Source organism: Tribolium castaneum, chromosome 2 (assembly GCF_031307605.1).
Source record: "Tribolium castaneum strain GA2 chromosome 2, icTriCast1.1, whole genome shotgun sequence".
NCBI classification, from domain to species: domain Eukaryota; kingdom Metazoa; phylum Arthropoda; class Insecta; order Coleoptera; family Tenebrionidae; genus Tribolium; species Tribolium castaneum.
The window spans coordinates 20,870,027-20,882,466 of record NC_087395.1 but is presented as its reverse complement, the minus strand read 5'-3'; the positions used below and the strand labels follow the sequence as shown (position 1 = coordinate 20,882,466).

The following is a 12,440-nucleotide window of genomic DNA, read 5'->3' as shown; positions in this document are numbered from 1 at the left end:
GACGGCGGATACAAATCACCATTATCTTCTTAAAAAATTAAAAAAAATTAAATAAGTCGTCACACAAATCGTCTTAGCAAATTTAGAGATAAAAATACGAAACAGGAACAAATTCGGGGCGGGGGGGGGGGGGAGCATCTGAGCTGTGGTCAAAATTTGAACTGGTCAAGTAGACAAAAGAAGGGAAAATTTTCATTTCATTTTTTCATATAAGATTATAACTGTATTCTTATCACTTATCTGCGTTTTGAAAAGTTTTATTTACATATATTATTACAGACATTTTTTTAAAAACAACACATAGACTTTTGTTTTGTTTAGTTCATAATGTAAACAGACTCATACAAATCGTTCTATTTGAACAAAAAAAAAACAACAAAATCACAGTTTGCTCGCACCGAATTCGGTGTAATTTTTGTAAATTTGGACGGTGAAAACATAACATAAAACACGATCGTTTTGTAGTTTTTGTCAAGAAAACAATTTTAGATAAGAGTGTCTGGTTGGGACCGTATTTGAAAAAAGATTCGAAATTGTGTCAATTTTAAACTGAAGTTAAAGAATTTAAATATTTATTTTAACATTTTGTTTTCTCATCCTTGCATGAAAGGGTTTTATCTACGTTGAAAATTGTGTTTTTTAGAACCAAGAAAATAAATAAAATTACATATTAAGTTCCTCGCGATGTTTTGATACCTCATAACAATTGCCACAAACAAAAAAGTGTCGAAACGTCGCGACACATTTAATAATTTTATTTTTATTTTTTTTTAAACACTATTATCAATGTGATTGAAAATTAAAAATTAAAAACACTACTTGTATCAGCAACTTACCACTCAACTACAGTAAATAAATTTCATTTTTTATATCTGTATATTTTTTGGTGTATTTCAAAATCTTATAATCACACAAAGTCTGTGCTATTAAATACCTACGGTATTTTTTCCCGATGAATTTTTTCAGTATTATTTCTACATTTAAATTAAATATTTATATTTAGTAGTAATATTTGATTGATTATTTTAACACAAGCGATCCTTAAATGACGTTTTGTGCAAACATATTAATTTAAATCAAATACAGAGATACTTACACTCGTAAGTCGACTATAGCACATTTTTAATTTATCGAAGCATCGTTTGAAAAATATAGAGAAACATATTATTTTGAAATCTGTTTTTAGGAAAAGCACCTGTTTGATAAAAAATGTATTTTTAAACAAAAGTTTGGGTTTTAAAGAACGGACGGTGTGTAACAAAAAAATCCCATTCTGCATCTTAGATTATATTATAAAATTTGGAAATAACATGTGGTATAAATTTAATCAAAATCCGTTAGAGTACTAGTAACATTTGGTTTACCAAAAAACAGTTTTAAAAGCACGTAGCTTTTTCTACATTTTTATTAACTCGCTTAATCTAGCAATTCTAAAAAATTAATAAATGAAATCACCTGAAAAGTTAATATTCTTCGATTCCTCGCTTAAAAACCACGATACAATTGCTCGTGAATATTTTAATTCGTCTTTTATTTTGACACTTGTTTCGTTGAAGTAGATTGTTTTAAGCACTAATTTGTTTTAAAATGACTCAAGTGGCCTGAAAATTGTTTAAATCGCTTTGTTCTAGCACTTAATTTGTTTTACAAAATAAATTTTAATAATTGGCTGGAAATATCATAAAACATCTTAGTATGACATTTGATTCGTTTTAAGAAATTAATAAAAGAAGCGTTAATTTTTTTTAAAATTCCAATTGAAGCCTAATAATTTATAAACAGATATAAACGGGGATTGTATTTGTTTTTGTCACTATCCAGTGACATTCTTTTCAGAGCTTGGAGATAAATCATTATTATGCCTGTCCCGAAAATTTGAACGTTATTATGTCAAACACTAAAAGTGCAGTTTCAGATAGGTCCGTCCACTGAGTAAATATTGCCCCGGTGCTATAAATTCAGTAAGTGTTTTAAAAGAGTCGATTTTTATTTACTTTAGGATTTTCCGTTGTTTTTCGAATGAAATACAGAAATAAGCGAAAGTTGATCGATCCCTCACCGAAAATCAACAGTTATTTGCGGCAACTTCTTATTACCGGTGTGTAAACAATAAAATCAGACAAACTGAAAAGTTTCGCAATTACAAACCGACAAAGAACAATGCTGTAGTTATTAATCTGAAAAGTGAGAACCTGAAGGATTCATTCATTTCATAACTTCTGAATACTCCAAAGCGGAATGAAGATGGTTTTGCACATTGGCTCGTCCACAATACAATCACGGATTGCGAGCATGAAACGGCCATTTATTTACAATAAAATTTAATAAAGCCCGGCCAAAATTTGGCTTTGCCTGGTCGAAATAATATTTTTATAGCTAGATGGATCTTATCGATTGAACTCTGATGTATTGTTGAAACGCTTTGTGAAATTATTGCCGATGCACCGAACACATATTTGCGTGTTGCTTTTATTTTTTCATGCCGCGTTGCCATAAAATTAAAAAATGCCTGCAAAAATTAACAACTAAATTGCGCGCATATTATTTTGAATATTTATGGGGGCTGGAGATTACTTCCATCGTAAATATCCGAGCAAAAATTTATGTTCTTAACGCAGGAAGCGCGCAAAATAAGCAAAAATCTGTGCAACACAACCACAACAATTAAAATTTTGGCCCCGTTATTTTGTCCCTATCACGATATAATTCTTTAGTTTACGTGAACTTTTGTCGTAAAGTGAGTGATTTCTTTAATTACAGTTGTGTTACAAAGTGCGTGGTAAATGTAATGTGTTATCGGATATTACAGAGGGAAACCCATACCGAAAGTAGAACTTTTGTATATTTAATAAGAAAACCGTCCATTAGGTTAAATCGAAATTTAGAAATAGCTCCCTCTAAACACGGCATCGATTTTCCATCAATACCAAGTATGTTTAAAATTCCCTCGAGTGGAACTTCATTAAAATTCGTTATTCGATTCCCTCTTGGACTTAATTGCCGTAATTGATTGTTTTTATTTGTCCTAAAAGCAAGGAAAATATTGACTGAAGTCAGGCCCGGATCAAGTCCGGTCGGTAGCAACGCACTTTAATGGTTTTTCTTTCTAAGCGTGTTAAAATCGTGCGGAATCAGGGTACGTTAATCGATTAGGCGGCCCCTTTCTTCCTTAATTAAATTAAACAACGTTTAGGAATTCCGTTTTTCCAATTGCAGTCCGATAGAAATCCGATGTTAGTTCTGGGCCGGTTCACCCGGAATTACCTAGTTATGCTTAATTTATACGAGAGTTGCATGATAAAGCCGCGCCGAACCGCCGCAATCCGCAATACCGTAAACAGATATAGAGGGGAATTGGCGGAATCCGCTCATAAATTAATAAAAAGACTCCAAATCGGATTAGTTGGTGGCGGTGCGGAGTTTTTAAGAAGGCGGACAATTAAAGCGCCGTGTCCGAGAGCAGGGTCCTAAGTAGCATTAAAAGTCACAGTGTGAACCCTATTTGCTCTAAATTTGTCAATAGGATACATAAATAGGTTTTTTTACAGAAAAATTAAATATTTGGGATTTGCCTTATTAATATCATTGTGAGACGGGTAAGTTTGACTCTGTCCTTATATACCGGGTGCTCAAAAACCGGCGCACCAACTCAATGGTGTGTGGTAGAGAATTGCTTACATATAAAGGTAATAATAGTAAAAAAATTGTTTGTATTAAAGTTATTGATAAATAACGAATTTCAAATAAATGATATGTGGCAACGTTGTCTAACAGTCGTGATTGCAATAGAATTTGATCAACAATAAAAATAAATTATTTTTGAAACGGTTTCCTACGAAATAATTTCCAGTGTTGGCACATTTACAAACTGTGATTTTTTTGTAAATTTTAATTTTTTCAAATTAAAAAAACTGCTAGTCTGATAGGAAATTTAAAAATAATTATTCATCGTTGTATTCGGGAACGATTACTTAGTGTGAAACATAAAAACATTAAAAAATAATGAAAACTGAAGAAGTTAACAAAATAAGTTTGTAGCTCCAGATTTTTTTAAATATGGCTTTAGGAATTTTTTCAAGATTTTTCCAGTGATCTACACATGCTTCTCAACAATGTACCACTGAGTTGGTGCGCCAGTTTTTGAGCACTCTGTATAGAAATAAAATTTGGTGAATTTAATAATTGAATCGTTGATTGCAGAAAGTGTTCAAGATACATTTTTTACCATTTTTAGATAAGTGTGCATTTGTACTTTCATATGGTCTAATTGTGTTTCAGAAAATATCAACTGTTTTTCAGATTAGTCAATTTTGACCTAAAAACCATATCGAGCCATTTAGTTTACTCTTGAACGAGTAACAGATTTAATAGATTTTTCTAAAAACAAAAAAATGTATTTCAGAATGTGAAGTAAATGCAAAAACAATTAATATTTTCTGAAATTCATTTTACTGTTCTGAACTGCAAAATGTATTCTGAATTTGAACTGCAATAATTGGAAAAGTTGTAGTCACAGAATATTTCGTTTCGTGTAGAAAGATAGTCACCCAAAATGAAAAAGACGCGCTCATTATCTAACTCTCACATAACCAGACCTGTTACAAATTATCAGAGATCGTAAACTAGATTCGAGAGAAGTTCAACATTTCGTTTATCATTCTTTAAAATTTGTTGACTTATCAGCCAAATTTAATAGCATTTTAATAGCAATCAAATTTTAAGTCTAGTTTATTTTGACATTCTGAATGCATTTTAATTGGCAACTTAATGACGAATTAGTTTAATTCGGATGACCACTTTGTGGTTAAAACACGTTATGTTGAAAATAAACGTTTGGTGTGTTCAAGTATTTTTGTTAAAAAAAATTGATAATAAACGATGGGTATTTTTAATTTCGATGGCTATTTTTTTGATTATATTTGTAGTGTTTTCTTGTTAAAATTCTTCAATTATTTTTACATAAATTATTCATACCTGTTATAGCCTGTTAAAAATTAAGTTAATAACCTTTTAACTGGAAAAGACATCGTTTTTATCATTTTCATCGAAATTGCAATTTTTACAAAAAATACACAAGCATTTTCGTACTATAGTAATTACGAGTATTACTCTGGTATATTTACCAGATAACTAAAATTCATTACACTCATTTCCCTTTTTTTGGAATAGATTTACAAAAATCAAGCATTAAATCTATGTTTTCTTATTCAAATCTTGAGTTAGTTTCTATTGCCTCTACTTTCGTTAAGCTTAAGAAAGGTTTACACTGTCCGGCGTCAAAGATTCTTCCTTTATTTCTTCTCAGAGCGATTCGAAAAACAGTTGGCATACTATGAAAAATATTGTTGTGTTTGAGTGGTGGAAAAGGACTATACCCGGCGCCTCCACCAAAATGCTACATGTGAAAATGCGGAAAGTTTTCTAATGCTAGAATAAAAGCACATACTTTTTTAATCGTACCATCTCCCTAGGGTGTTTGACCTAAAAGGAAGATAAAGTTCCTGTTGGTGACGGTATCTTCTATTTCTGACCTCTTGGCCAATAAGTACAATTATAGCTGGTTTTCTTGCGTCTTTACAAAATTTTTGTACATAATTTTTTTGCTTTGTAGAAAGTACAGCAAATCTTCTGATAAAGCTTTTTGGTTATTTCAGTTCCTATTTGACTTCTGAACTTTTGGTGTATAGCTTACGTTTTTTTCTGTTGCAGTTGTTTAATTTGCACGCTTTAGATGTCTTCTTTTTTAAATCAGAATTAAATGACCGATGAAGGAGGCATTTGCTATTTTTTTCTTAACCAAATTCAAATTGTGGTTAATTCATTCGTGAGCGACAAACACATATGTAAAAGTTATTCACGATTTTAATACTTTGGTATTAATTATCTCGATAGGTTCTTTAGAAAATGATATTTGGACTAACCTACAACACTGAGTTTCTTCAAAGGAACTTTGCATCTTCAGAGTCATAAAGCTAGATTCGTACAAACTAAGGAATCAAATAGTTGCTTATAAATGTTTTCACCTGAAATCAGGGTTAAATACCGAATGATAACCATTTTAAAAGCAGACAGAGGTCTTCAGCAGGATTGTTTTTTAATTTTTCTGTTTTTTTTTGCATTTTGCGTCATTCAGAATATTTACTGGTTGTCTTTGGGTTTGTTGATCTTATGAGTTAGCTCTGTTTCATTCTGAAGCAATGTTTTTGAAATATTGTTTTCTAATTGTCTTTATTTTTAATTAAAAAAATACTTTTTCTTTGGTGAACTTCACAATCACTTCTGTGATTCAGTTCGAGGTAGAACAATCTCAATCTTTCTTCCAACATATGAATAGAAGTACTTGAAACAGAAACAAAGCATTTTCTAATTTGTCCTCAAGCAAAAATTTGATTATTTACTATTTCTTTTCTAATTTGTGGTAAAGAACAGTGATTTAAGTTTGTTTTGTTAGATTTGTTTTTTCGAACGTATTCATATAACAATTTTGCAGTAGACATGAACAAGACTGAGTGAAAATATGTACTTTTCTTGTTAAGTGTTTTGGAAAAAAATATAGGAACAAAACTGAATATCATGGACCAAAAAAAATCCAAGATTTTAGTTTATGTTATTTGCACCTTATATTAAATTTCATTGAAACTATTGTCAGAAAGAGAATGTTTAAGTAAAGTATTATTTATTTTTTTATTCAAACGAGGTCGCAGTTTGTTCTTGTGCATTTTTATACCTTTATGTTATTATACAATGTATTTTCAAATGATTCTCATCTAGTCGTCTGTGAATTTCTTACGTAACATCAGAAAATGCCGCTTCATAGAACTAATGATAGGCATTTAGACATCTAATATTACCATTCTTCATTTATTAATGTCTCGAATTCGGAAATAGGCTTTTGATTATAAAAGTGTTTTCTTTCACAGTGTAACAATTTAGTTGCATTTTAACAAAAATTTGTTAAGAAATTAATTAAATTTCACAACTGACACATTTGACATTTATTGACAGATAATTCAATTGAGTAGAACGGCATATTTTTTTTACATCTTAACCAGATGAGAATCATTTAAAAACACATTGTACATTCAAAATGATTTGACACAGACCTAAGATAGCTTAAAACATTTTAAAAATTGTGACCTTATAAAGCCAGTCAGTAAAGTTATCGGTTTAAAAGTAATTTTAATGAATTTATATCATTGTAAAACTTAAAAAAATAAGTCTAAATTGTCAAAGATTACGTTCTGTTTACCAAGTTTCTATCGAGTTATGTACCTTTAAAAATGTTTTTGTTGTATTTTTATGTGATCGAATAGTTATACAAAGTCTTGCTATCGTCGAAATCACGAATATTAATTTCAAATTGTTAGTCGACAACTTACTCGTGGCGATAGAAAACTCCTGAGTAATAGTTTAGGTTTGCGTGTTCTGGAGTTAGGACTGCGGTCCGATGGGCATATTTCACGGTTATGGGCGCTGCATGTGCATGGGAACGGTTAATTTTGGGTTTTATTTGGGTAATTAAGTTATTACGTGACGAAATCGTATTTTGAAAAAAAGGGGGAAACTTTGACGTAATTACCATCTTATTGGAGAGGCATGTGGCACGTAACATCGGACGTGTGCAAATTGAGCAATAAATTTTTCACGTTATCACCTTATGTTTGTACTGCAATTACAGTCGCAGGGTTACAAATGTACTCGTAGTTAACAATGAAGCTAATTGTGGGGTAATAAAAACGCGATAACTTGTGTTTGTTCAGGAAGACATGTGTCGAAGAGATTTGGCCATAATAGACATGGTTACCCCAAATTTGCACCAAACAAAATGTTTTGTGATTAATTAAAACTGTGCCACCGCGAAATAATTGTGAAAAATTGCACGCATCCACTGTGTCACAGTAACATTAAAATGGAAAAATGCTTTGATATATTTAGATAGACTCTTCACCGCTGACCTTTAATTGACACCATAAAAGTACACATTATAACTAGACCAAATAATATACTCACCTTTGCGTTAACCTCTTATAAAGTCGGCCAAACAAACAAAATAGTTTGGATTTACATCGAATTAGTTTTTATCAAAATATCAATGCTGAAATACAGTTAGTAACAAATTATTCAAAATTTTATAAGTAAAAAGTTTGTAAAGTTTTTGATGGTGTATGACTGAATCAAATACATAGATGAATAAATAAATAAATAAATTTGTTTATTCGCTATAAATACCTATTAAGAGTATATAGTACATAGAAGAAAAAGAGCAACAATGTTAAAACACAAAAAAAAAGATACGTAAGCCACCACAAGCAATGTAAAAATGTTTGTTTTTTAATTGGACTTAAGCTAGTACGTAATCGAAAACAAAGCAAAAAATAATACTACAGAAGGGTTAATAAACAAAAACAGATAAAACAGAGAAATGAAGAATGTAAGTAAAAAAACAAATTCATAATTTTTATCGAGAATATGAATTTGAATATCTTTTAAAGGAAGTGATTTCAACTATTTGATTTATTGCAAACAGAAGGTCCACCAACAGTTTCATTAACGTTTTTTTGGATGGAATTTCCTCTTTATCTGTAAAATATTATAGGGGCTGATTCTTTTAGGGCCTACATTAGAACCTTTTTAACTGCTAATACAGCTAGAGCTTTTAGATTTTGTACACAATCTAAATCGTCCATTCTGAGTTTAACTAAATGATTTTCAAAATGCCGGAATTTTTGGAATTATAAGAAATTGGCGCCAAGTTTGAAATTTTAAATAGTAATCACTTATTTTTATTGCATTTTTGAATTTGCCTCTTGAAACTGAGTAAAATGTGTCCTAGTTGTTCGTACTTATCTGTCATAGTTTTTGACTTATGTCAATTTTTTTATACAAATTTTTATTTGCAGGGGTTTATTTAAAATATCACAGCTTGTAAACCCTTTACAATAAGTGAATATTTTTTTTGCATTTACAGTAGTAGGTATGTTTTACAGTACCTCGAAAATTAATAGTTACAAAGAAATGAGCTTTTTTCTGTGAAATACTCAATTTATTTCTGCATAAATGTAATTTTTTTCAAAAATTTTCTACATTCCCGTGTAATTAAAAAAATTACTGACTCTTTCCGTTTAAAAATTTAAAGAAAAATTGATGTTTGAAGTGTTTAACCACAAAATTTCATACATTTATCAGTATCATTAGTTTTTCTCAGGAAATAGTCTAGGAAATAATAGTCTAAAAAATACACCTCGCACTTACCAAATTGTTGGAAGTGCTTTTGAAAAAATTGTCGAAACTTTGGAATGTACAGTTACGATCAAAAAGAATGACATTCCTAAAACCGCAGCCAAAAAGATTTTGATATAATACGGTTAATGTGTACGTTTGTCTACTAAATAACCTGTTTGTTGAAATTTGTGACCTAAACGACTTTAGTCGAACTTTTGCTATCTGGCTCGGTTGGTAGGGGTATCATTCTTTTTCATCGTAACTGTACTTGGGATATTACTATTAAACTCTAAATCATTGAAAAATTATGTAATTTTGAAAATATATGATTCAGATGTTTTATCCAAAAATACTTCAAAAAAAATATTGTTAAGTCCCCAAAAATTAAGAAATAAAGTTTCTTCCATGTGTAGTTCACACTTTCCAACACACATTCAAATGTACTCATATTAAATGGACAAAAAGAATTAATTACTGAAAACTAATTTGAATTAAGTCGTTATTTACTAGGCGAAGGTCAAATTAATGGCGAATTAGAATTTGATTTCAATTTAATGTGTTTTTGGAAAATGTAAGTTACAGAACAAAAAACTTTTTTTATGTATTTTTGTACAAATCCACATTCAAGGATGGTTTACATTGTCAATAAACGCAACAAAAAAAAAATGTGATTAAAGTATACTTTAAACAGACTCACCCTGTGTGTTTATTTCTTATTTTTCTATGACGACCATGAATTCCAAAATAATTGAAGTTGAAAACATACATACTTAACAATTAAAACTAATACCCATGTCTTTGGTTCTTTTTGTTCTTGCTTATTACAGTAGAACCCTGGTTATCCGAACTAATTTGGATGTTTTTGTGGCTTCGTTTACTTACTTTACTAAATTGTAAATGCTATTGTGGCAAATTCGTTAAATCAACGCTGTCCGAAAATCACAAAACGAAAACAGGGAAACAAACAGGCAAAATATGAGTCCGCATAATTTACGATACTAAGAATGTTTTTGGACGAGGTGACACATTGGAACATTTCTGTACAAACTATAGATGTTTATCCCCAACCTTTTCTATATTTAGATAGAATCTTTGAAACACAAATTTTGATTTACAATCTCCAAATGCCGGCTTATAAAGGCGGAACATTGTGTTCCAAGTTTGAAAGTTGGAATTCAATGTGTAATAGCCCGAATTCCAAATTAACTTCATTTGCATGTTGTAGTTTCGAATTTGGAAATCGGAATTCCGGGCATGAAAATCAAAAATATGTAGAAATAAAATCACTGACTTTGTGTTGTAATATAATGGGTTTATTAGTTAACTTTCAAGATAATAAAATTGAGACGAATTTACTTTCGGTGCCTACTAAACTCTTGCCGATAAAACAGTTTTGTCACAGTTTGCAAAGTTTGCACATAATCATGTTTGCAAAGTTAACTACAGTTAAACGAAATCTGTAATATTTCTGTCAGACACCGGAGTTTAAAACGTATAATTGCTCAAGAAACAATAAAATGATTTTTCCGTAATAATACCATTGAATATATTATCGTATCTAAGTTTTCTCATAATAGACAATGTATTGTTGTGCGAAATGAGAGAAAGAAGAGGAGGTTCGTCTCACAAATTCGGCATTTACTGCACACTTAATTATGTGTGTATTTACGTCAGATAAGTCCTGGGTCTACATTTTACGACAGCGCGCTGTCGTGCATTTTTATCTAGAAGTGGGTGTACGGACCGCTATCAAAAAATTTAAATGACTCATAATATTTTTCATTAAATATTTCGTGCTCCGTTTTTGCGGAAGTACGTGTATGTCATAATTAGGGTTGTTTGTTTAAGCCCTCGAGCCCGAAAGTCGGTTTATTTAATAGCGAACGAGAATAAGGAATTTTTGAGGGTGTTAAGCGGGTGGTGGCCAATGTAAATGTGTGTTTTGCAGCATAATATCGACTTACAGTTCCAGATTAAGCGGCAATACATCGTGGGCTTTATTTGCGCTCGCAATGATACTCGCAACTTTATTTGATATTGTATTAACATAATGGCGTGTGGTGAGACAAAAGCGGCGACTTCTATTGTCTCATTTTTATGATGCATGGCTGGATGAAAGTGCATGGTGTTGGTGGCATTTGCAATAATTGATGTGAATTATGTAGGTGAATTTTTTCCTCCGGTTTGCTTTTATTGCGTTTCTTGTTTTTATTGTCGTTCGTGTCTGATTCTTTGCGTGCGTTTTTCCCTGGGATCTCTTTTCGTAACAAGAAAGTGGCTGTTTTACTTCGGAAACTTTCAATCGTTGGACGTATCATTTATGCAACGGGATCCCTTCGACCTTCCGCACATTTCTTAAATAATGCCGACTTCAAGTCATGCAATTTAGATTCGGGACCCTCGCGAAGCCACATAATGTGACACATTTTGATCGAGAGGTTTTCAACTGACCGTTTTACCTGATAAATTTCATCGGTCCGTCTTCTGAAAGGACATATTTTTTACAGTTTTCGACAAACACCAACTAATGATGCCGGAATTATTTCGACTCTTGAACGCCTATTATTACAACAACTGCAGAAGGTGTCTAAATATAATAAGTTAAAACAACAGCTTTTTGCGCCAGAATAATGTAAACAACACAATAATTTCGCTTATTAGTGTTAGTATAAACAAACATAGATGTATGTACCGTTTCACACAATTTATTACATTTACACAGTTTTTAATTTAATAATTATAATTATGAAGAATGGCACTCTAATGGTCAGTATTCCAATGCACGATTAATAAACCAAAAATCTGGTTAATATTTTTTCTTGCTTAACTCTGGTTAATTTAAGGAAAGAATTACCATGGATACACTTGTTGTGTCTATATTTTTTCAACTTATATATTTATTTCCGTAATTAGTAATTAACATGCAACTTTATCAGTTTCTGCAACTTTTTTTACTTGTGTTTAAATGGGTTTCCAATGATTTAGTATGAAACCTGAATATCGTGGATGTCTATTTTCTATCAAGAAACCAAAAAATAAAAATAAACAGAAAAGGAGAGATTTACGTTCAATTTATTTATTTTTTTTACTTTAACATAAGCAACAGTTTTTTTTGTATAATTTGATCTTTTAACACATAAAGGATAAGTTTAACATGGTTTAGTTTAATTTTTTTAATAATATATTGTTTCCACCAACATTTTGGTTAAAAGTAGGTA

At 30.8% G+C, this 12,440-nt stretch overlaps 1 protein-coding gene across 2 annotated transcripts in view; it reads left to right on the top strand.

Annotated features, from left to right (window-relative positions):
- Positions 1-12,440, top strand: part of LOC655640 (uncharacterized) — a 145,874-nt gene that overhangs the window by 15,114 nt on the left and 118,320 nt on the right. The gene's annotated exons all lie outside the window — the stretch shown is intronic.